We start from the raw sequence: 25194 nt of genomic DNA, 5'->3' as shown, positions 1-25194 counted from the left end.
TGGATGAATCCCAAGCCAGAATTAAGATTGCTGGAAGAAATATCAACAACCTCAGATATGCAGATGACACCACCTTGATGGCAGAAAGCGAGGAGGAATTAAAGAACCTTTTAATGAGGGTGAAAGAGGAGAGCGCAAAATATGGTCTGAAGCTCAACATCAAAAAAACGAAGATCCAGGCCACTGGTCCCATCACCTCCTGGCAAATAGAAGGGGAAGAAATGGAGGCAGCGTGGGATTTTACTTTTTTGGGCTCCATGATCACTGCAGATGGTGACAGCAGTCACAAAATTAAAAGACGCCTGCTCCTTGGGAGAAAGGCGATGGCAAACCTAGACAGCATCTTAAAAAGCAGAGACACCACCTTGCCAACAAAGGTCCGTATAGTTAAAGCCATGGTTTTCCCAGTAGTGATGTATGGAAGTGAGAGCTGGACCATCAAGAAGGCTGATCGTCGCAGAATTGATGCTTTTGAATTATGGTGCTGGAGGAGACTCCTGAGAGTCCCATGGACTGCTAGAAGATCAAACGTATCCATTCTTAAGGAAATCAGCCCTGAGTGCTCACTGGAAGGACAGGTTGTGAAGCTGAGGCTCCAATACTTTGGCCACCTCATGAGAAGAGAAGACTCCCTGGAAAAGACCCTGATGTTGGGGAAGATTGAGGGCACAAGGAGAAGGGGACGACAGAGGACGAGATGGTTGGACAGTGTTCTCGAAGCTACCAGCATGAGTTTAACCAAACTGCGGGAGGCAGTGGAAGACAGAAGTGCCTGGCATGCTCTGGTCCATGGGGTCATGAAGAGTCGGACATGACTAAACGACTAAACAACAACAAAGGCTGTGAAAACTCACTTTTACAACTTCTGACTACTATACTATTCAGAATATAATAGATGGTACATAACATAAACTTTCTCCTCTGAGTGCTTGCCTTTGCTATTCAGAAAGTTCCATTAGTGACCCTAATTACAATAGTGCATCAGTTAAAAGAGTGACAGACTATGGACAGTTTTATATAAAAAACACATTGTTCCTTCTTAATGGAAAGGAAAAATGCCCACTGTCACTGAATTCACTCTCCCCACCACCACCAAATGAATATTTTGGGGAGAGTGTCTCACATCTTTCCCTTGCTACCTAATGCTGAGAGTGAGTGAGAAAACCATCCTTTTAGGCAGGACTTTTTTCTGGGGGAACTCTTAGGAACTCAGTTCCGACACCTCTTTTTCTAGAAAAATGGCACTGCTTTCAGCCCCTCCCAAGGACAGTTTTCTTGTTGATGGTTGTTTCTGGGAGATGTGCAGGCAAAAATAGTTAAAAGCGTTCTCTCAGTTCACAGCGGTGGACTCTCCTGGGTCCCTGGCTTTGGCTTCGTCAAATTGCATGCTGGTGTTGTATCTGTTACTTTATTCAGACAATCTCCAAAGTATGATTTGGAGGATTAAGAACTATCCACTTCCTTCCTTCTTCACTCCCTTCTCCCTTTATACGTTGTTCTTTATATTACTTCCTGGTCTAATCAACCCATAGTTTAACGTTACCAGCAAACTGCACTAGAAGAGGAAGATGTTGAACTGGGAAGACCTAATATTCTTCTGGCTTTAGGGCATTCTAATGTATTCTCTTACTACTTCCCACAGGTCACTGAATGCACATGTTGCTGTAAGTTGCTGGTGTTACAGCCTCCTGTTCAAGCCTGATAGCCCCCACTAAACAAAACTAAGGTAAGGAATGGCAAGTGAGTGTGTGCCTATTATTATTATTATTTATTAATTATACCCTGCATTTTCCCCTGAAGTGACTCGGTGCACCTCCAAGTCAGGAATAGGGTGAGTGGTACTTCCTATTGCGATACACTGCCTTGTTGTATTTGTCCAATATGCTTCCTCTGCCTTTTCCTAGAAAAGCTTTGCCTCTTATATGTTCACAGGGCTTTACATTGTTCTAACAGTTGTTTAAAAAGATGAAAGCCATTCAAGACGAACTGCTAGCACCTAATGGTATCCTCTGCCATGCATTGCAGAGGCTTATTTGAAACAATGGGGATTTCTGCCTCTTTTGCTTTGAAAAGATATCCCACATTCTAATAAGATAAATCTGACAGATTTTTTGAAGCCTGCATTTCTGCAATTGCAACTAATAGAAGATGAGAGAAGGATTCCAGTTCTTGCTTTGTTGTACTACTCCTTCATATCCACATTGTAAACCACTCTGTGAACTTCGAATGACCCCAAATCCTTGGTACATGGATCAGATAATGTAGGGTTGCTGCTGGATTGTGTTTTGTGACTATCCTAAAGGAAGATCCAGTGCAGTTGAAGATAATGTGGAAAATTCCAGGGAAATTAGTAAAGCTTCATTTATCTATACTGCTTTTTATCATTTGTACTGTTTCTCTCTCTCTCTCTGCTTTTGGTGCTTCTTCCTATGGTAATGATACATTTACATGAGAAGTCTTCATTCACATGCACAAGGTGGCTGCATTATTTGTTCCCTGTTTTTCCCTGGAGTTTTCTGCTGTGTACTTTCTCTGTAGATAAACATAGCATTTGCGCCCAGTGTGGAAACATTAACACTTCTGTTTTCATCCGAAAGAGAGAGATGCTTCAATCTGATGTTTACATGAAGCTACAGATGCTTATGCATAGAATTTTTAATAGACAGTTCAGTGTTAAAACTGTAGTCCTTTTAATATGCAAGTCCACCTTAAAATGCCTGAAGGAAGGGCCATATCACTAGACACTAAACAGAGTATTTTCTGACGCTCACTCACTGGAGACGCTGGAGCAGTTTTATCTTTAGCAGAGAGTAAAATCTCATCCACTTTCATTTTTATCTATGGTAGCTAGCTTTTTAAAGCTAGTGTTTTCACATCTTTTTCTACATTGTTAAAAAATATTTGTGCCTGCTCATATGCTGGTTTCAGTTGAATGCTAAAGGAACTTGGCAAGAGAGGCATTTAACCCCAGAAAAATGAAGCAACTTTAGAAGCTTAGAAAGGTCCATTATGTCCTACTGATTTGTTCAGTAAAGAACCCAGGAGCTTGTCTGGAAATGTCACTGATAACGTTGGAAAATGTGGGAGAGTTGGGCACATACTAAAATAGCTTTGGATGGATCAAGCCCTCTGATCCTGATTGCTGTCTGGTCCTGACCCGCTCTAAACCACAGTTAGGAGCTGACATAATGTTCCTTTTATGTAACTACATATGACACCACATATTCCACTGAAGGAGAGCTGACAGCATAGTACATATGGGAACCTTGGCTCGTTCCCTTGCATTGAATATATGGCATACATTTTATAGTTACATCTGCATCACAGTGGTTGTGAATTTCATCTTGACATATCTTACCATGGAAGAGAGGGCAGCAAACAATATATTCCTTGAAGAGGCGGTTACCGCGTATAGTTATTCATGTAGCATACGTAAGGGTTGGCCAGATAGTGAACACCATCTGTGTGTCTGATTAAAAAAAGTCTGTAGAACCTCAACAGATTCTTCTCATTCTACTTTGAGTTGCCATCCTGTGCAGTGAGCACTTTCAAGCAGGTCTAATCAAGCAGGGTTTAGATAAAAATTGGAAACTTCTTATGGGCTTCTGTAGGAAGGAAACTGTTTACACAGGTTTATGAATTTTATATGACCTCAATAGATAAATGTGCAAAGTGAGTTGGGTCTTAACAGCAGATTAAACATACATTTGTTGAATTAAAATTAGCAACTTTTAATAAGTGAAAATAAGACCCTCCTGGGACTATAGAACAGATTAACCAAGTCATATCAGTGAATGCCTGCTTGAGTAAGCTCTAAGTAATAGAAAGCATTATGGCTTGGGTTCTCTATTAAGAGCAAGTACAAAGCTCGCACAATTAACTTTCGGACATTGTGCTTTTATCTTGTACGGATCGATCTTTAAATTCCTGCTTGTGTTAAGATGATCAGCAAATAGCAGGATGGATGAACCAAGTAACCTGGTGTGTTATGTCGTCTTCTTTTTACCTGTCTCCCATTCTGACATACTGAAACAACCAACATTTTCTGCAGTAGTGGATGCTGCCAGTTTGGAATGAATTGAAAGTTGCACACTGAAGGTTGCTGAGTCTGAAATTGGAATGATGAGAATATTTGATTCCACACTGCCATCTCCACTAGGGGTTGCAAATTAAGATAAGATGGGTGTTTCATAATAACGAAATGTGCATTGAACCCTGTTCCCAGCATTGGTGAGTGCTAGAATATTCACTGGCATGTCAGACAGAATGTTTTGTCTGCTACAGGATACATGACAGGGTGGAATAGATGGGTATAAGCCAGGTTATTGCATGGATCCATCTTTTTCACAAACATGCCTGCCTATTGTTCCGTTCTGGTGGTGAAAAGTCCAGCATATGAGTCAAAGATGTACAAATATCTTGGCTTTGAAGCAGTTTATATATTGTAAAATGAATAAATGCATTACTATCCCTCAGAATGTGGTTCTGCCAAACCTCCAGACCCTGCTACCAGAAGGTGGATAGTGTTAAACTAAATAGATGTAACTAAATATCTTGCAAACACAGGAAGCCAGCCATTTTTTTAAAAGTACTGAAAATTGTCCTCTCCACCCCCACCTTTCTTTATCTTAATCTGCGATTTGAGATGGAAGCTCTTAAATGGTGCAGCTTGGTATCTGATGTCAATGGCAGCTGCCTAATTGCCTGAACGTTCTGTACCACCTTACTTGGATATGAGGGGTCTTGCTCCACCAGTACGAATCAGCTCATCCTGCGTCTTTCTGCCACTTCCCTTCCCTTTGAAGCCAGGCTGCTGAAGTGTTTGAACACAGCGTTGAAATCATTAAATTCAGTGACATTTTAACCACAGTTGCTTGTCTAGCCTGAAATAAGCAATTTGAAAGGCGGAGAAGGACTTAGGGTGTCGGAAAAGGAGATAGATAAATCAATGGAGGCCAAGGACTTTTACATTCAAAGTGGTGGTCATGGAGAGGGCTGTTGAGGCAGTAGCTGGTGGGGGGAAATATCCCTTTCATTGGTGTGTGTGTGTTTGTTTTTATCCCAGCATACAGCTATTAATGGTTAGCTGTAAAGAAACCCTTCACTAAAAAAATATTACCTAGTTATACGAGACTAAACCTAAACTGTGTAGTCTGAGGCTATGCAGAGAGAATACCAAATCAAAAAGTGGTGCTTATGAGAGTGAGCTTCAGGCTAGTGCACTTGCTTCTCACCTCCCCCCTCCTTTTTTCTCCTTACACACTGAGAATAGGAATTTCTGTTCTGTGTTTTCAGCAAACCATAGTTTGCTGTTTCATCCAAGCCTCACAAACATATGCTTTGTGCAAACCATATACAAAGTGTGTAATTCCCACTCTATCCAGACATTTATCTGTTACTTCATGAGGTGTGACCTCTTCTTTTTCTTTTATTATTATAACTGTCACAGTCACCGTGTTTAGTTCAGTAAATGTTTAGCATCCCATGTTCCCACCATATAGAAAAAACACAATTGTGGAATCATAGAGTTGGAGGGGATCTTGCGCAATCTGGACCAATTCCCTGCTTGATACAGGATACCCAGGACTCAAGCATTCCCAGTAAATAGCTGCCTATCTTCTGCTTGAACGCCTCCAGCGAGTGTCCACCCTTCTAATTAATTGGTTCCATTATTCAACTGCTCTTAGCGAGTTTCTCCAAATGTTCAGCTAATATCTACCCTCCTGGAACTTAAGCCCTAGCTAGATTAAGTCTAGCTCTGGTGTCTTGGATAGCAGTGAACAGTTATTGGCCTTTTTCTAAGTTATAATATATCAGGTATTTCAGAAGGCTATACCACCCTCTTCTTCTCCAGGGTATTTATACCCAGTTCCATCAACATTTTTTGACTGGACTTGTTTTTCATACAGCTAACCATCTTTGTTATGGTCCTCTAAATATTTTCCAAGCAGAACTGAATGCTGCTCCAGAAGTGGCATCACTGGCACAGGATAATGTGGAAATATTAATTCCCATGACTTGGAAACTATGGTTCTATTAACGTATTAGCTGAAAATTGCATTAGCCTTTTTTTGCAGCCACATCACGTTGCTGACTCATGTTCCGCTTGTGACGGATTTCAGTTTGTGTTCAAGCTACTGTATGTTGTAAAGGCATGGAACAATGTAAAAAGCTACACTCCTAAATCAGGTTGGGGGAAAAGGTTAGCATGTTAAGATAAAATGGTCAGAGGTTGCTGGATGAGAAGTTTGGCTAGACTAGGGACTCAGCTGCATTTGCAAAGAAAAAGTGCTTTATATGTGTTGTTTATGCATTGTGACACCAGATGGTGCTGTGGAGTTCCATTTTTGCTAACCCGATTTCTCATACAAAGTTTGCAACGCATTTAACTGAAATGCTTCTTTGATGTGTCTAGATCCAGCCTAGGGCGCAAAGCACAGATGAACACAGATGGCTGAGTATGGAGACTTACCTAAGACTGCTCTCTTTAACCACAGAGAGCTTTTTTTAGAATGGGTGTTTGGGAAATGTGATTTTAACATTTCCCAGATGCTTTCAGAAGTGACATCAGCTGTTGCTAAAATCCACCTCCACTTCCACTCAGTTATAAGTGCATTGCATAGACCACCTGCTCTAGATCATCTTGAAGCCAGATATATTAATGTTATGTTTGTGGTGCTGGTAAATGAATGTGCTGCTGGTAGTACTAATGGAGGGCACATCCAGACTTCTGTTTATCCTGCCACTTGCCCCTGGGAAAACCCAATCTTTACTAGTGAATTTGAGCAAACATCAATCTGGTGCGAGTTTTCCAAGGGAAGGAGTAGGGCAAAGACAAAAGCTCTTAGACCCATGCCTTAAAACCATTGGGAGAAGTGGGAAAGTGCTCGGAGCATGCTTTCTAGGCACTTGAACAAGTGGAAGTGTGGGCGAGCTCATAGGCATGCCACATTTGCTGTCGGTTACAAGTTTTAATGAAGAGCTTCTTCCTCTTTGTCCATCTCAGCCAGCCTCCTCTGTTGCCACATCATTGCTTGTTCAAAGGAAATTCTGGGCATGCCTTTCTTGTAGTGTATTTTTTCCCCTTTTTAAAAAGAAATATAGGACGGTGGTGCAATTTACAGCTAGGAAGATGCTTATCAGTAAAAGATAATGTTTCCAACATGCAATCATTAATAAACTCCTGCTATATATGATTATCTCCTGTACAAATTACTTTGACAAGTGAAAATAGGCTTGCACAAAATGACAGATGGGGAGAGTAGAGCAGCCTTTCATCAAGGTGTAGATTCCTGGGGCAAGCTATAGAGCTGATGTCGCTCAAAGGAGATAATAAAGGCATTGGATTCCTTATTTTGATTGCTGCACAGGCTGCTGTCTTGTTCTTTTGTGAGTTTTAAACACCCCAAGTGGGAGAGGTGAGCTTGTCTCAATTACATCTTAAGATTTACTGTCGCTCTTTCACTTTAGTGATTCTACAGGAGACATCAAAGGTGGGGTTTTGTATGTATCAAAATAAGGCTTATGTCTGAGATATGGGAAGATTGATTCTCAGAAAAAGAGTCCTTAAATTCAAGATTTAACTCTTTAAATCTGCAGTGGTTTGCTGATTTGCTACCGGACTAGGTTCAAGGTGTTCTCAAAGCTACTAACATGAGTTTGACCAAACTGCGGGAGGCAGCGGAAGGCAGGAGTGCCTGGCGTGCTCTGGTCCATGGGGTCACAAAGAGTCAGACACTAAACAACAACAAGAAGAGAACATCATGCATTTTCTGCCAAAGCAGCACTAGGATCAAAGAGCTGCAAAGGTGCTTCTTGTAACTTAGATGCAACCCAAGACACAATGTAAGCATAGCAGCTGCACAGTGCTTTCTACCTGTGTTGCTCCAGTAAAGGGAGTCCCTTGACTTTTGAAGCCCCTTGTACGTTATTTTGCCCTGAGTTGTTGGCCCACTGGCTGAGTTGGCGAAATGTTATGGAAGTTAGAAAATCTGAAGCCATTATTATCAGAAGATCACAATTAGGCGTCACTGCGTCAGGCTGATATGTAGTGTGTGCCTGGTTTACGTGCCTACAACTGAAGGCTAGCTTGCAGTTCTTAACAAGAAGCGGAAAACTAAGCACACCAGGAATCTCATAATACATGAAATATAGCTAAGGCTGCCTCACGAACATTTGATCAATGTGCTTCAAAAGAAAGACAGCAGGGTGATCTGTGGGATTTATACTTAGTTTTCAAGCCCACTGGAAAACGGTGTCTGCCAAAGCGCCTTGCTGGTTCACACGTGTGTAGAAACATAATTTACATTCCAGGCTGGAGAGCTGCATCTCATGGAAATGGCACTCAGTTCACAATGCTACATTGAAGGTGTTTATATTCCAAACCAGATAAATACAAGCTTTAGTGATAGCACAGGTAATCAGAACTTAAGAGATACTACTTAAGAGATACCCAGCTCTACCTCTCTTTTAAATCAGAACCAGTGAAGGCGGTGAAGGTCCTGCGTGAGTGTCTGGAGGCGGTTGGAGGATGGATGGCGGCTAACAGATTGAGGTTGAATCCTGACAAGACAGAAGTACTGTTTTTGGGGGACAGGAGGCGGGCAGGTGTGGAGGATTCCCTGGTCGAGAATGGGGTAACTGTGCCCCTGAAGGACCAGGTGCGCAGCCTGGGAGTCATTTTGGACTCACAGCTGTCCATGGAGGCACAGGTCAAATCTGTGTCCAGGGCAGCTGTTTACCAGCTCCATCTGGTACGTAGGCTGAGACCCTATCTGCCTGCGGACTGTCTCGCCAGAGTGGTGCATGCTCTGGTTATCTCCCGCTTGGACTACTGCAATGCACTCTACGTGGGGCTACCTTTGAAGGTGACTCGGAAACTACAACTAATCCAGAATGCGGCAGCTAGACTGGTGACTGGGGGCGGCCGCCGAGACCATATAACACCGGTCTTGAAAGACCTACATTGGCTCCCAGTACGTTTCCGAGCACAATTCAAAGTGTTGGTGCTGACCTTTAAAGCCCTAAACGGCCTCGGTCTCGGTCCAGTATACCTGAAGGAGCGTCTCCACCCCCACCACTCATTCTGCCCCCATCATTCTGCCCGGACGCTGAGGTCCAGCGCCGAGGGCCTTCTGGCGGTTCCCTCATTGCGAGAAGCAAAGCTATAGGGAACCAGGCAGAGGGCCTTCTCGGTAGTGGCGCCCGCCCTGTAGAATGCCCTTCCAGCAGATGTCAAAGCGATAAACAACTACCTGACATTCAGAAGACATCTTAAGGCAGCCCTGTTCAGGGAAGTTTTTAACGTGTGATATTTTACTGTATTTTTGGTTTCTATGGAAGCCGCCCAGAGTAATTATAATTATACTTATACTTATACTTCTTCTTCTTCTTCTTCTTCTTCTTCTTCTTCTTCTTCTTCTTCTTCTTCTTCTTCTTCTTCTTACTTTCTGTCATGTACATAGTAGTTTATTAGAGCCACATTTGTTGTAGTAATTGATTTATTTTGCTTGGTGTATATATGCTTTGTGTTCTCACTCAGATCAGATTTGTGATCTGTACAGACTATTCTTTGGTTTAGTTTTGCTATTGTTTGACCCATGTTGTTTCTGCACTTGTATCTATACAAGGAACTCTATCCCCCTCTATAGAGTAGGGCCATGAAAGAATGTGTCAGAAGAGGTGAAGAAACAGGTTCAATGATATTGTAAGAGAGCCCGTTGCCAAGATGAATAAATCATGAGACTTGGTCCAAACACAAAAAAGATAATAAACAAGTGTCTTCTCTATTTTTCTTATAAACTGGTTCAGTAAATCACAAAATTCAGTAAAGCACAAAGTTTCATGCGAAGGCATTTAGAAGTGTTGTGCTAATTGGGAGATATTGTGGTAGTTCCAGCTGTAGCAAAACCCAACCTGTCTGCACACACTATTAATTTTAAGATAATTTTATCTTCAGGCAACTGGAATAAAGGCATACATTAGGAATGGAGGCTCCATTCGTCCACCCCCACTTTGGCAAGAAACACCACTATGTTTGTTTCCAGATTATGTGTCTCTTAACTTAAATGTCCTAAAGAGAGCGAGAGAAGTCCCCCCCCCCTACTTTCTCTCATAATACTAGAACCTGGGCTCATCAAATGAAATTAAATGGTGAGAGTTTGGAATTCACTACCACAAATGCAGTGATCGCCACCAACTTGGATGGAAAGCTTTTAAAAGAGGATTAAACAAATTAATGAATGATAAAATACCAGTGGCTTCTTGTATGCCCCAAAATACCCATTGTTGAGGAGCAACAGCAGGAGAGGCTGTTGTACTCATGTCCTGCTTTGGGCCTCCAACATGTGTGTGGCTAACTGCCATAAGAACAGAATGCTGGACTAGATAAGCCTTTTGTTTGATCCAGCAGAACTTCTCTTACCTTCTTACGTATCCTACAGCTTAAGTATTTGTGTACGTAAATGTCTTGCGAGTTTCACATTTCTGTTCCTTGTATCTTCCTTTTGTAGAACAGCTGCTAGTAAATATTACAATCAATTCTGTACTGGTTCCTCTCTAGAAAGTAAAGGATTGAAATATTTAACATTAGAATACCTTTAGAGATTTGTAATCACTCTTTTTTCATTATACCTGATTTACAGAGAAAATCTTCCTCCTATATATATTTACCTCCTGCTATATATTTACTTTTTTCCCCCTTAGAGGGAAATTAATGTACAGAGTGATGGAGATCTTTGCTTATAGAGAAACATGGAGCTACATGATGGTTTATTCCTGCTGATTCTTTAGTCTAATTTATTTTCAATCTAAGGTTATAAGGAGATCTGTTTCATTGCTGCTGGTTTTGTTCCTCCTGTTTTCCTTCCAGTAAGAAACTCTCAACTCCCACTCACAATGTTAGGCTCAAGTTATATAGTACTTATTAAATGTTGTCACTGGTAATTTTTCCTCTTCTTTCTTTAAATGGCTTTAGTTTCCTAGGGATAGGAGTGCAATATTTTCTTTCCAGATGAGATAAAAGAACAACCTTGAAGGCTGTAGAAGTGTTTGTTTTTTTTAAAGATCTCCTTTAATGATATTATTCATTACCTTGCTTCTTTTGCCTTTATCCTTAATCTGATACATTTTATCATAGGAGCAGCCCTCAGTGTTGGTGATACTATCTCACGAGAATGCTGGGCAGATATAATGTTATATGCAAGTAGTTACTCACACATACTATAAGCCCTTCCCATCTTATTTGTAACAAGGGAGCTTATCATGATTTATAGGGAGAAGTTGGTGGAAAGAAATGCTGTTTTCAAGCGAGGAGTTGTAAGTTTCACTTCTTCAGGGTGTTTGGGAGAGCTTTTGCAAATGTTTTCCTATGATGCACCAGTGCTGATGTACCCAGACACATCAGCTTATGCTTTCTGTGAACATAGGCTGCCAGAAAAAAATAACTGTCTTTGGGCAGATCCACGCCATACTTTTAAAGGACAATCTTTTGACTTCCTCAACTATTTGGTTTCATAATTGTTATGCAGTAACTAGCCCTAGGTGAAGGGTTGACTTGAAGTGACTCCACAGTCCCTAGATGCTGCAGGGTACCTTGACAAGACAAAACAAAGGATCAGGTCATTATTTGGAAACAGAAGCTTTATTATCAAAGCAGTAGGAGTAATCCCTACATAAATCCAGAATGGAGTCCCTAAGATGGTTGGGTGGTGTTTGGCCTTCTGGCAACCCCTGCAGCCAAGATGGTGCCAAATGTATTGACCTGCTTTCCTTTGGACCACAGGAGTGAGGCAGAGGGCTGGGGCGTCTTGTCGTCTGGCAGCTCAGGATGCCCAGGCTTGCGCCCCAGGGAGGTTACTTCGGTGTTGCTAATGCAGCAAAGAGGAGTCCCCAACCTTCCTGGCTGGGTGTTTACAAAGACTGACTGGAAAGCTGTAGGATTTGGCACATAGTTAGCCAACTCCGTTGTCGCCTAGCCCTAGCGTTCACCCCCGTAGCCCTAACAGCCAAGACTGTGTCATCCTTTACTCGGACGACACGGAGTGCAGTCACCATTGCAGCAGACCGGAAGTAAATAACATTTTTTGAGGGGTAGAGAGATATTGGGAAATAAAAATAAAAATTTCTCACTATATCTTGTTCCTGAATAGAGTGTGTGTTGTTTTCATTTGTCACAACATATATGCATATTTCTTTGCACTAGGAAACAATAATGGAAAGACTCAAAAATAGCTTTCATCTATAATTGATTCCAAGTGTGTATATTAGTGGGGTTTATGTAGATCACCATGTGTAATTTCTGCCGCAGAAGGGGTTTCAAACGGAGTTTGTAGATGCCCCAACTTGTTCAAAACCAGAGACACTTGCATTCCTTCTTCTATAAAATACATACCATGTTGCTGCTAAGTGTTAGCATATTGCTCTTAGTGCTTCAATATGTGTCCTTGTGGGATTGTGTGGGGACAGCTTTCTGAATGTGGCCACATGTTCAGCAATTAGGACTGGGATAATGAGGAAATCCATTTGTATGAAAAAATGGTCATATGAGTTCTCCCCAAATACATTTAAATCTATATTCTAGAACTATGGAGTTGTGGATTATGCTGAAAATTAAGACAGTGCCACTGTTGTTTTAAGAACATTGCAGGAATTATTTTTCATGCTCTCAGATGTTGCAGGTCTCAGATCTTTAGCTGTTTTGCCATCTGTATCCATTCACATAGAAATAAGTTCCATTGAGCTCAGCAGGACTTGCCACTGTTTGAATTACTGGCAATGCATTCTATATTGGCCAGCCTTTGGAAGATGTTCAGAAACATCAGGAGGTCCAAGATGCTGTGGCCAGATTGTTAACTGGATTGGCGTTTCTTCTGATTCAGTTATAAACCATGGGTTTTCCTGGGGGGAGTAGTGAGCAAATGAAAAACAACTCGGACCCATGTATAGAACGGCTGTGACAAGCAGAAGTGTGGATGAGCCCTTAGAGAACTTTTCTACCATCTGATCCTTTTTACTGAGGAAATAAAACCTAGAATTGATAAGGATTGCATCTGGGACACTCTGCACAGAAAAGTAGGTGCTCTACCACTTGAACTATGGTTTAGAAAAAAGCACAACCAAGGGAAGTTATTTTGAATAGTCTGTTAAAAATTTACTTTTCTGTACTCCCATTTCTACTTACTTTCAAAGGCCTCAGGCTACATTGACACCTGTTTCTTCAAACAGGGACCTGCCTTTACATTAACTCCAGCATTAATGTTTTGCTCTTTGTGTGGGCTGAATTGTTACTTCAGTTAAATTGTTGCTCTACTCATCCTCCTACCTGCATGCCAAAATGCATCATAGCTTTCAGGTAACCCCTTCTTGTTGGGGAAATCGGTATGAAGGTCACTACTTCTAAGTTATATTTGTGTTGAAGGATGGAAGCAACTATATTCTCCAGAGCTGTCCTCTCCAGTATAATCCCTTAAAGTTATTGAAAGCAGCAAATTTTCAAGTAATGAAATTTGTTCAAGTGCACATATTACTGTTCAAGTGCACATATTATACTGGCAATGAGTATGTCCAATGGTGAATCCATTGCAAATGAGTGGCAATCATTTAGTGACATAAAGGAAGTTCCAATGCACATGAATAGTATGAGGCAGAAAAATATTGAGAAAGCTATCTATAAAATGCTCTTTAATGTACGTATGGGTTGTCAAATTGATAAACAGGCTTGTTGTATTAATCAGAAATGGATAAGGGAACAGCTAGCTCAAGAAAAATGTAGAATTGTCAAGGTTCGTCATCTTATAACTTGGATCTCAAAGAAGTACCAAACATTTCATGAAACAGAATATTCCAAAAAGTATATTTGCATTCAGATGTGTCAAAGTGAAGAGTTTGGTTAATTCCTTTGAAGACAAAACAGAGAAAAAGTGATGTGCATATGTGTTTTAATTGAGAAAATCAAAATGAAGCCTTACATTGAAACAGAATGAAAATAAGAGGTTTGTGACGTCGGTTTGAAGTGATTTTTTTTAAAATGGCAACACATTTTTTGAGAAGTAATTAATTTCCTGGAAGTCAACATTTTTCTATAGATACACCTAAAGAATTAATATTGTTCCTTTGAAGATGGGCAATGTAATCCAGCAATAGCAAGCTGCACATGGAAATGGGTTTCTATAGGCAGAGGAAATATGGCAAATGTGTAGAAGGCTGTTGTATGCTGCAAAGAAAACTGCATAAGGCAGTAGTGGCCTTTTTGCCTTTTTTGCATAGTAATCTGAAAAAGCAATCATTTATTTTAATGCGTGTTTGCGTGTATTGTTAACACAGATAATATATATGTGTGGTATTTGTTCGTTTTACAAAGAAGCATCTTTATATATTTGCATTTTTAAAGGTTTATTTCTACAAGGGGAAGGCTGGGGACCAAACTCAACCCATGACAAAACCAGTGGAAAATGTTATCTACCCATTTTTTCAGTAACTTATAACTTTCCAGTTGTCTACCACACCTGTGCAGGTTCATCTCAAGTATTTTATATGAATGTATGTAAATGATGCTCTACAACAACAACAACTGTGGAATCTTTAGTGATTTGTGGTTGGGAAAGCAGAGTTTGTTCCAGAAGTGCTGGAGGGTTCACTTTATTTCTGCGCTATCTGCAAACATCTCCCTTCCTTCAGAACTGCAGAAAGACTACTCCTAGCTCATCCTAAAGGGTATTGAAAATACTTTGCAAGGCATTCAGCACAGCTGTTGCTTGGATACGGTGTGCCTTGCTCTGCCCCCTCCCCCTGCAGCAATGTATGCAAGAACTATCTGTGGCTGATTTAAGTGAAATGCACCTGCAGGCAGGAGCATAAAACCCACCTGATGTCGCTTGTAAGCTTGGGGTTTCCTTTTATTCAGCAATTATTATCCCTCCCCCCACCCTTCCTCCCAGCTCTTCAAGACAAATGAGTGCCCTTGCTACTCTGTGCCATATTTGAAAGATTCCTGTGAGGAGAAACACTTTTCTTTGCCTTGAAACCCAGACAGTGGTCTCCCTTGCATTAAGCCTTTTATTTCAGATGCCATTTCTGAGGCTCCTGCTGCTGCCAGCAGCCACCCTAATTGCTGAAAAGCAAGCTTGCTCATGAGTGCGGTCAATCTGGCACCAGACCACAGCCTGAGAATCGCCCTTAGTCTGAGATACTGTCAGAACAATGCAAGGAAGAGATGCTGAATATTTAAAGCATAATGTTTTCCACTTAGATATGAAAACACTCTTTCCACTTCATGGGCTTGCAGTTGCAGATGACAGCAACCGTTCGGTGCATAAAATAATCAGATTTTGACTGATTTTTATCTGGCTCTTTCATTGGAAGAAACTTCCTTGCTTTTTTATAATAGGCTCATTTAGCAAATTCAGATTTTGATTAAAGAAGGTTGTGGGTACACAACAAATAACTATTAAGAAATTCAACTTGTAGAGCAGATGAAGTATTGGCGTAAGACTCTGAATCAGAGAAGTTGTGGTAGCAAAGATTTCACGTATTTAAGGAAATAATATGGCAGCTTTGTTGCCTGGTACCAAGGATAATTTATTCCCACAGCCAGATCTTTATCCTCATTCCTTTTGCACAATGGAAGCTACTGTCAGTAGAGAGATAATACTGGAGAAAAACCCAGTAAACCTTCTCTTCGGAAAACACAGCTAATTATTTTTGTTTTTATTGATTCACATTTTAGTTTGGGAACCAGTTTTCTGATATATGTGTACCCAGTGCTTTTTTTCCTAGAAAAAAGGTGCCAGTATACACTGCCCAGAAATGGCCGGAGGAGGGAGAACCAAGCAGGCAAAAGAGGGAGGCACTCTGCACATGCTCAGGAAAGGAGGCAGCAGGACTACAGGATCTTACAGAGCCTTGTGCCTCATCCCACCAGCCCAGGAAGCACTTTCCCAGTTTAGGGAACGAGGTGTACCCCCCTCAAAAAAAAGCACACTGTGTATCACGCCCACTCTTACTCTGATTTGTAACTTGGTGAATTTTCTTTAGTCATTAGAACCAGGGGTCAGCAAACTTTTTCAGCAGGGGGCCGGTCCACTGTCCTTCAGACCTTGAGGGGGGGGCCGGACTATATTTTGAAAAAAATATATGAATGAATTCCTATGCCCCACAAATAACTCAGAGATGCATTTTAAATAAAAGGACACATTCTACTCATGTAAAAACACTGATTCCTGGACCATCCGCGGGTTGGATTTAGAAGGCAATTGGGCCAGATCCGGCCCCCGGGCCTTAGTTTGCCTACCCATTCTTTACACTCTGCAAGTGGGCACTGTGAGGATTGCTTTATCACTTCATCAAGGGTGGCCAATATGCCTTCCAGATGTGGTGATGTGGTTCCCATCATCCCTGGCCATTGACCATCCTTGCTGGGTCAATGATGTCACTTAAGACGGTGGCATAATGCAAGGCAGAATCTTGCTAGATATCTTAGGAGACCAGAAAGCATTTTGGACATGGCTTTAAAGATTACCAACCCACCAGAAGACATTGCAGATTAAATACAGTAGCAACACAGTTGTGTGATCTAAGTAACAGCTCCCCATCAGCAGTCTGACAGCAATTCTCTGAACCAGCTGTAGTTTATAGACAGTATCAAAAGACAGCCACAGCCCCATTTGTATATCACACGGCAATAGTCCAATCTGGGTGGAATAAAAGCACCTGCCATAATGGCTAGATATGCCTTCTTCAGTGTTTCCAGGGTGAGGCAGCCTTACTTTTGGGCAGTTTGTCCTCTTGACTGACAAAAAGGGCTTCCAATAGCATCCATTCTGTGAAGGGTAATGGCTGTGATAAAGTTAACTGTCCTCCACTTGATTGATCACTCCCTGAAGCCCTGATCTTGCCTAATTGTTGGTGAGTACTGTGGAATAAACCATAGAATCAAAAGCAAAATCACCAATATGCTTTTATAACAAGTTTGTTAGGGCAGAGAGCATTTCTTCACATGTCAATAAAACACTTAGTGCACACAGGTTGTAGTTTTATGTCACATTTGTGTCAGCACTCCGCCTGCCTCGACTTTAATGAGGCTGTATGTGCCAATATGCTTTCAAAGAGAGCATATTCTGCTACAATGTTTTAGTAAAGCATCTCTCCCACAGAGATCTTTCTTTCTTAAGAAACATACGATAAAGTGAAATATCGGATTTAGGCAGGTTGGAAAAGGAGAGTGCCAGTATTTGGAATCTGGCACGCTGATGCTTTTGTGACAGCTGCTGTAGCACTAGTGTTTGTCTGGAAAGCAGGGCTGAATTATTTTTCGGAAAGTTTTCCTCTTCCCTTTCCTTGCTATTAAATATGGGTAGTGCAAAGTTAAAATGTCCCATTCCTCCTCAAGACCCATAGGAGATAATCAGAAAGGAGGGGACACTGGGCAACATAAATTATCTTAAATATTACATTAAAAATAACCGAAATCTTAATTAAGATGCACCAGAACTTGCAGGCACCACCAAAATGCTTATTTACAATAGTTATAATGCATGCCCCCTCTTCCTCATTGCTGAGATGTTTCTGGTCAATCAGCTGAGTGTAGAGCAGGGTCATGGTAGGGGGGGGAGGGTTAAGTCTCCTTATGTGGAATCTCTCTCTCTTCCTCTCTTTCACACACACATGCACTGTTCAGCTGATTGGAGGCAAACCATTACTAGCAAGGGAAAGAGGGCAGGACCTGGAGGGCTGCAGGCCAGAGGCAGCCCCCTGCTGCTGTCATAGAAGTTGACCGATAAGCAATGTTCACGTATGTTGTCCAACTAGTTGAACAGTTCATATGGTGTTGCTGTGAATTAAATTTCATAGGCGGCACTTTTTCTAATGTCTCCGGCAAAAGGTTGGACAGCAACTAAATACTGTCCACATTTAACAGAATTCCACAATGGCTTCTGCCCTATTGCCTGCACTCTGCTATTGCTGGTGTGGCTCCCTAGGTTTGTTCTAAGATTTTTCTGTCAGCATGCCTCTTCCTCCTGTAGCCTCCATGAATATCTCCTTCCACCCGTGTCTGACAGCTTCCCTATATGCCTGCTGTCTGGGTCCTCATCCCAGGCTCTAGCTGCAATAAGAGACTCCTGAGCACAGATTCTGATCTGTATTGACTCTGGCATTTTTGACAGATTCCCCTAGTGATGGGCTCCCCTTTTATTTAAGGATTACCCAGGAAAGAATTGCAGTGGGCTGTCACCTTGACTAGCTAGCTAGCTGCGGGTGGTGGGTGTTCCAAGCCCTGCTGACAGGAACCCCTCTCTCCAGCATAGTGCAGAAAAGAGCTTTAGATTTCTTTTTCCAAGATCCAGGGAATACTGAACCAAACAAAAACCTTGTAAGTTATCCTTGGAAAATACTCAGCATATATACAATTTATTATAATTTTTTGCTAAAAGACAAAAAAAGAGAAGGCCATATAACTTTCCTTTATGTCCAACTTAGGCTTTTTAAAACCAACAAGCTCGCCATGAACTGGAAACTAGTATACGTGACCCATGGAAATATATGGTTCCTGAATTTGAGGCATAGCTTAAGCATTAGCCTCTGGTCAGTAAAAGGAAATTCTTATGTTCTGCTTGATTGACTGTAACTAAATGATGTTATGGTCCTTCATAAGCAGAAGCAGTTTTCTGACTGACTATTGTTAGGTGGGGGGAAAGGGTCATAGTGAATCTGTACTGACGCATATCTCTTTGTGTGTTGAGCTAATGCAAGATGAGCACTGTTAATTTCATTTAAAAGAAAATTTTTGCTTGGTGTTAAGAAAAATACAGTGAAAGCATGATAATTTTGCTTTTATTTGCATTTAGCAGTGTTGTGTCTGAATAACTATGCTTGAACTCAAACCTATCATTTCAAAACTTCAGTAAATTATCTACAATGGCCTTTGGGGGGGGAGGGGAGGTAAGGAGGTGTAAAAAAGTGTCCCCCCCTTAATTAACACAACAGTTCACTGGCTGACCAAGCAATGAAATGGCTGTGTTGTGGATGTCTTTAAATTTTTCAGCTCATGGTTTTCATATCTTACTGACTTTCCAAAGCACTGCTAAATAGGAATCTTGAATTGAAAATGTCATGTTTGCTAAGGTAACAGGGGCGGCTAATCTTTGCTTCTTCATATGTCATGGGACGTCTGCCCCATTGCACATGTGTCAGTGGTCCTGTGATACAGACAGTTCATCTGCAGGGCCACAAATTAGCCGCCCTTGTCTTAAAAATTCTGCTAGATAACTCAGTGTTATGACAACATGGTGTTCTTTTCAGGTCATACTCAAAAGTATCTAGTAACTTTGAGCTTCCCTTAGGCATCTTGGTTGGTCATCATGAGAACAGAATTCTGGACTAGATGGTCCTTTGGTCTGCTATTTCAGGGCTCTTCTGATAATTTTATTTTCTTAGGTCTTGAAATATGTGAAAAATATGTGTGTGAGTAGACGAAATTGAAATAGGTATATCTACACTTGAATATTTCAGTGTGGTCTACCATTGCAAACATGCATGCAGAATCTTGGGGTGTGGGGTGTGAGATTAAGGTGGGACCTGGAGTGAGGAATTTGACACGTGGGGAAACCATAAGCATAACTTTAGTCCTGATTGGTCCACTCCAAAGCAGATTTTCAGGTAAAAAGGATCATTGGGTTACTATTGCATTAATTTCCATGTGATGTATCATTTGGGCTTTGCTCTGCTTTATTACAGAGGACTGACATTTTTCCTCCATGAAGAATATATGTGTGTTGTCCCCAGCCCTTGCAATAACTGGACATATGTGTTGTACTGCATAACTCAAAGTTGAGGTGAGGACACACCCACTATGTTGGCGGAGTCCTTTTATTGGAAGCATTTAAATATCAGCATTGAATTGTGTTCTGCAGGAGAAGGTACTGCATAACTGAAACAGCCACGTGGGCTTTTCTGTAACAGATTGATGCAGTTGCATGTAATGATAGCTATCAAGTGATGAAAATCACTTTGGTAGTCCCAAGGAGAGCCACACCACTAGATAAGTTGTTTATTTTACCCCCTTGAGGCCAGAATGATTTAGGGTCCAGTTTTCCTAATAAACGCCAGCCCTCAAAAATATTACTAGAATTATATTCAAGAGCTCTGTGTCATATTTGGCAAAGAGTTTTCAACATCATAAGATTTCCTCAAAATAATACCTATATCTCATGCAGAGAACAACAGTGCTTTTGTCCTCTTCCCTGAGGCGTTGGAATTACTTTCTCAACTTACACCAGTTTGCAAGCCTGCTCAGCTCCAGAATTGCAAGAGCTTCATGGAAATTCTCTGTTTGTGATGGAATAAGAAAGCACAGAGATGGAGGGGGGAGGGGGGAGTGAAACCGAGAAGCAGACTTTGTGCTAATAAGTGACCCCTGGCTAGAAGCTGTCTGTTAATGCTCTTAAATGAACTACTGCTGTGGAACTCAAGGCTGGAGCCAGAAGCCTAATAAAAGGTACATTATTACTGCTGTTCAGATAAAACCAGATAATTTTGCTGCTCTAAATTCAAAGATTTAATGGTTTGTTAATAAAATCTGATTTGGGAACACAACAGCCTATCAACTGGGAAGGTTGTATAATGGCATTAATAAAGCTAATAGAAGTTGTTGCCGTAATCTTGTTTATTTCCCTGTTTGTTAATTGAAAAATAACTTACTTTTCATATGTGCTGGAGAAAGTGCTGTTTATTTTTATGCCATTCTGTATTTCCATGCATGTACATGGATTAAGAGCTCTGTCAATATGGTTTGATGCAGAGATCAATAAGGTATGATGCAGGGTATATATTGGTGTGATGCTGGCATTCCAGTCCCTAAATAAAAATTTTGGAGATAAGTTGTATTAATTTTGAAGTAAGTTCTGAGTACGTTTCAGATTGTAGGCCTCAACTTGGCAAAACTGAGTGCCTCTCAGTAAGAGATTGATTTCAATGCAGGTGGGATGAAATAGGTCACAAAGACTTATAAAGTACCGACTATTTAACCTTGAGGATGCAAACATATCATCTATTCGTCCATCAGTATCCACACATAATGGCCATTGACATTAATTATAGACAGCTGTGCATGTAACTCCTCTTAACCCTAATTAGAGTAAATGGGAGAGATGCAATGGATGCTAATGGTACAAGAGACAGCCAAGTTTTCACTTTCGAGTTCAAAGAGCCAGTGGCTTCTCTTAATCACCTCTGACACCCTGTAATCACATAATCACCCACTGCACATGCACTCTTGACTCCAGTTTGTTCTGTTGCACATGCATGAAGTGGTGTTATTTTGGGAAACAAAGAGCAAACAACGTTTTATACGTGATTTCAGTTGCCCTTATTAATGTCATTTTGTCGTCTTTACTGCTTGTTAGATTGCATGCTGTACTCTTGAATCAGAACCAGTTAAGAAATCATTAGCTACACGTTTGCTGCTGCTTAATTTCCCCCCAGTGTTTTATTTGAACAGTAGATGAAGCAATGCACCCTTTATTGACCTTTTATTAATACTGTCAGACTCATATGTACGCACTGAGAGCATCCACCTTGCCCCAAAGATTGAGAAGGACCCTAATTAAAATCCACAGTGCCTGCAAAATGTACATGGTGTCGGTTTAATCTAGCTACTATTAGCACATAATTTTATAGTAATATTCTTACTATGAACAACACTTTGTGAGTCAGTTTATTTCAGAAGTATAACAATTCCTGCACAAGTTTTTGAAGAATGCATATGCATATGCAGCTTAACACTATTGTCATTTGTCATTGCAATTTTGCCCTGTATTATGCAGGAACAAATATTTCTATCATTATTATTCTATTTAATAATAATAATAAAATTCATTTAGACACCACCCAACTGATTGGGTTGCCCCAACTACTCTGGGCGGCTTGCAACAAATCAAAACATCAAACACAGTAAAACAGCAAACATTAAAAACTTCCCTATACGGTGGTACCTCAGGCTAAGTACTTAATTCATTCTGGAGGTCCATTCTTAACCCAAAACTGTTCTTAACCTGAAGCACCACTTTAGCTAATGAGGCCTCCTGCTCCTGCCGCACCGCCGGATCACGATTTCTGTTCTCATCCTGAAGCAAAGTTCTTAACCTGAAGCACTATTTCTGGGTTAGCGGAGTCTGTAACCTGAAGCATGTGTAACCTGAAGTGTATGTAACCCAAGGTACCACTGTACAGAGCTGTCTTTAGATGTCTTCTAAATGTCAAATATTTATTTATTTCCTTGACATCTGCAAGACATGGTACTGCAAGATTAGGTAGGGTTTTTGCTTTCCCCTTTCCTGCTACCTATATTGCTATGTGTATTTCCAGGCTAATTGAAAACTGAACTAGATAAATATTTTAGCTGGTACTCGTAGATACAGAAATAACTATAGACCAGCGTTTCAAATGCATTAGTCCTTCTCATAATCTATTTGCAGTTCAAGACTGCTGAATTAATGACTTGGGCACTGTCCACCTGCTGATTCTCCCTGTAGACCACTGGCATCAGCTGGTTAGTCTTATAGTGCCTATGTTTAAAAATCCAGTGATTCGGTAATTTTCTTGTTTTGTTTGACTTTATACACAGTGCAAGGCCTACTTCAGTTGTCAGTTTGATTCATGAAAAGAGCTGGTGTACCTTGTGAGCTGTGGGTTCAACTTTCTTGCACGTTCTCTATGCTGAAAATGTTATTGTTCCAATCCTTTCACTGAAAGAGCAAAGTGTTTTTTGTGTTTGTAACATGATTAATTTGCTCTTCTTGAAACCCTTTTGAAATTTTAAAAAACACTTGATTAACTGAAATGAAAAGAAAAGAAAAGAAAAGCAGTGTTTATCTAAATCTGTTGTGTTAGCTTTTGCAGAACTGAGGTGGCTGGTGTGTTGTCCCTGCAGAATGAGAGCAATTCTTTTGTCTTTGCTTTTGATCTGAGAGGCAAAATGATGTGTGTTCCAATGTTATGTTTGTGTGTCTTTCCATTGTGCATGAACTAATTGAGGGGAAAGAACTAACCTGATTTATTTAATTTATTTAATGCACTTAAGCTTTCATATTGGGAGAAAGCTGTGTTTCTGAAAGGAGGCACAAACCAAGCAATATCAGGCTGTAATACGTGCTGTCTAGATCTCTAGGTGATCAGTGCAAGAGCACCACCAGCTTGCATTACACTGGCAAGTTAGTTATGTTTACTGTCATTCAACAGGGAGGTGGAAAGTTCCCTCTTAAACTCCTGAGCAGCCGCCAAAAGCTTTTCGAGTTCTTCATAGGACTCAGGTTTATTTAAAAACCCTCAGTTTTCTGCCATCATTGCCACATTTTAATACATCACTGGGGGACACTAGCATTCCACGTATAAAAGGAAACCAAAAGAGCCCCAGTAATGTTTTGGAGCAGAACTGTAGTAGCACATGACCAAAGCAACTGAGTGGTGCATAAAAAGACCAAAGGCATAGATTATAATTATAATGAAAAATTGAAATGGATTTAAAGAAATCAGAATTGGCAAATGCTAAAAAGTCATTTCTGCCATTTGCATCTGGTAATTTTGTCCCAGGATATCTGTGCATGAGTATTAAAGGATGAGGGGATGGCTATCTATAGATTACTTGTTTGATTCTGCAAACAGAAGTGACATGGGAGTGCCATTGGGTTCGTAGCAAAAAGTGTGGAAATGCCCATAGAAGCAAGTTAATGAATGATCAGACTATTACCCAGGCTGTGCTCAACCACAGTCCCAATGCTATTTGGATCTATTAAAATACATATCCATGCACATGAAAACTGTTATGTGGCTTTGACACATTTTTTTTTAAAAAAAAGTTCATGAGAATCATCTCTCAATCTAGCGCTTCTGGTTTCCAACTCAGAAAGAAATTGTAAGCTGTAAGTTTTAAATGTATTCTTGTTATGGTACTGGGAATGTGAAATGCCCTCTTGGGCAGATATTGTCAGCTCCTCTGAGGTTAAGCCTTCCTTGCCCCAGGCAAATGTCCTTACTCTGGGGGAGAAACACCACAGCTAGGCTTTAAAATATTTCAAACAGGAAACTGTCTTAGGTTCCAAAGTGATCAATCTTCAAAATTATGCCAGTCTGGTTTAATAAACCTAAGTCTTTTCATTCTTCAAGCTATGAGAATTCCTCCAGGTTAAAGTACCAATAAAACATGCAAAGTGTTTTGAAGAGTTTAACTTTTAATTTTAAAAAGTGCTTTACAAGTGAAGATCTTACATATCTTCCTTCTCTGAGTGACAAGAAGATTGTTTCATTGCTGTCTAACTTCTACTTAGTGTAGACCCATGGAATCCAATGGACCTACATTAGCCACATCTATTAATTTCAATGGACCTAGTCTGAGTAGAACTAGCAGTAGATACAACCTACCGTTTTAAAAACACAGTAATGGCCTCTATAGCTCTTTCTAAACATTACTCACCTGATGAGGGAAAGTGTGTTGGATGGGACCTTAGAGAGACATTTAGCCCTGCTCCAACTACTACTAAGAGTAGTAGAACTACCTGCTCCAACTACTCTCAACATTGTTGAGAACAGTGTCTGAACCAGGGTGGACCTCTGGGCAATTTAAGACCCCAATTGCCAAGCATTTTAAATTGGACATGGAGCCAACAAACATAGATGGTAAGTTCAGTAGCGAACCGTATTTTAAATATGATGGTGTTTGAGTTGGTATGGGCTTCACTGAGGTATTAGTTGATACAATGAATGTCCATAAACTATAGCACTGAAAGGGTTGGATCCAGACTTACTTAAGCCCCATTTATTTCAGTGGGACTAAAGCATGTCTACTAACTTAATATGGTACCTCTGCCATATTAATATTTGCAGCCTCTGTGTTTTTAAAATGTCAGTAAATAATCAATAACAAAGTAATCAGATTTTTAAAGAAACATAGCTTTGTGGGCTCAACCGTACCTTATAAATTGTGATATGGGCTTTAAAGCAGAGATTATGGTTTCCTCCCAGAACAAAACATGAAGGGTCTTTTCATGTTGCTGTTTGAATTCCCCAAAGAGGCTACATGAATTGATGCAGTGCACAGAATATAGTGTTGCAACGTAGAATTAATGACTGCACTGCTAAAAATAAAAAGCAAAAGGGATGGCCTGAATCAGCAAGTTAAGTCAAGAGAGTTTTTATCATTTGGGA

The 25194-nt window shown here is 40.7% G+C and overlaps 1 protein-coding gene across 3 annotated transcripts in view; it reads left to right on the top strand.

Annotated features, from left to right (window-relative positions):
- TSPAN18 (tetraspanin 18) overlaps positions 1-25194 on the top strand; it is a 176980-nt gene that overhangs the window by 87709 nt on the left and 64077 nt on the right. For all 3 annotated transcript variants that reach the window (XM_083465664.1, XM_083465666.1, XM_083465665.1), the window contains one exon: positions 1643-1726. The gene's annotated coding sequence lies outside the window, so the exon portion shown is untranslated. The remainder of the gene's footprint in view (positions 1-1642; positions 1727-25194) is intronic.

Source organism: Podarcis liolepis, assembly GCF_965112155.1.
Source record: "Podarcis liolepis genome assembly, chromosome: 1".
In the NCBI taxonomy this organism is placed as follows: domain Eukaryota; kingdom Metazoa; phylum Chordata; class Lepidosauria; order Squamata; family Lacertidae; genus Podarcis; species Podarcis liolepis.
Note: the sequence above shows the minus strand (reverse complement) of the source record. Positions and strands in the feature narration are given on the sequence as shown.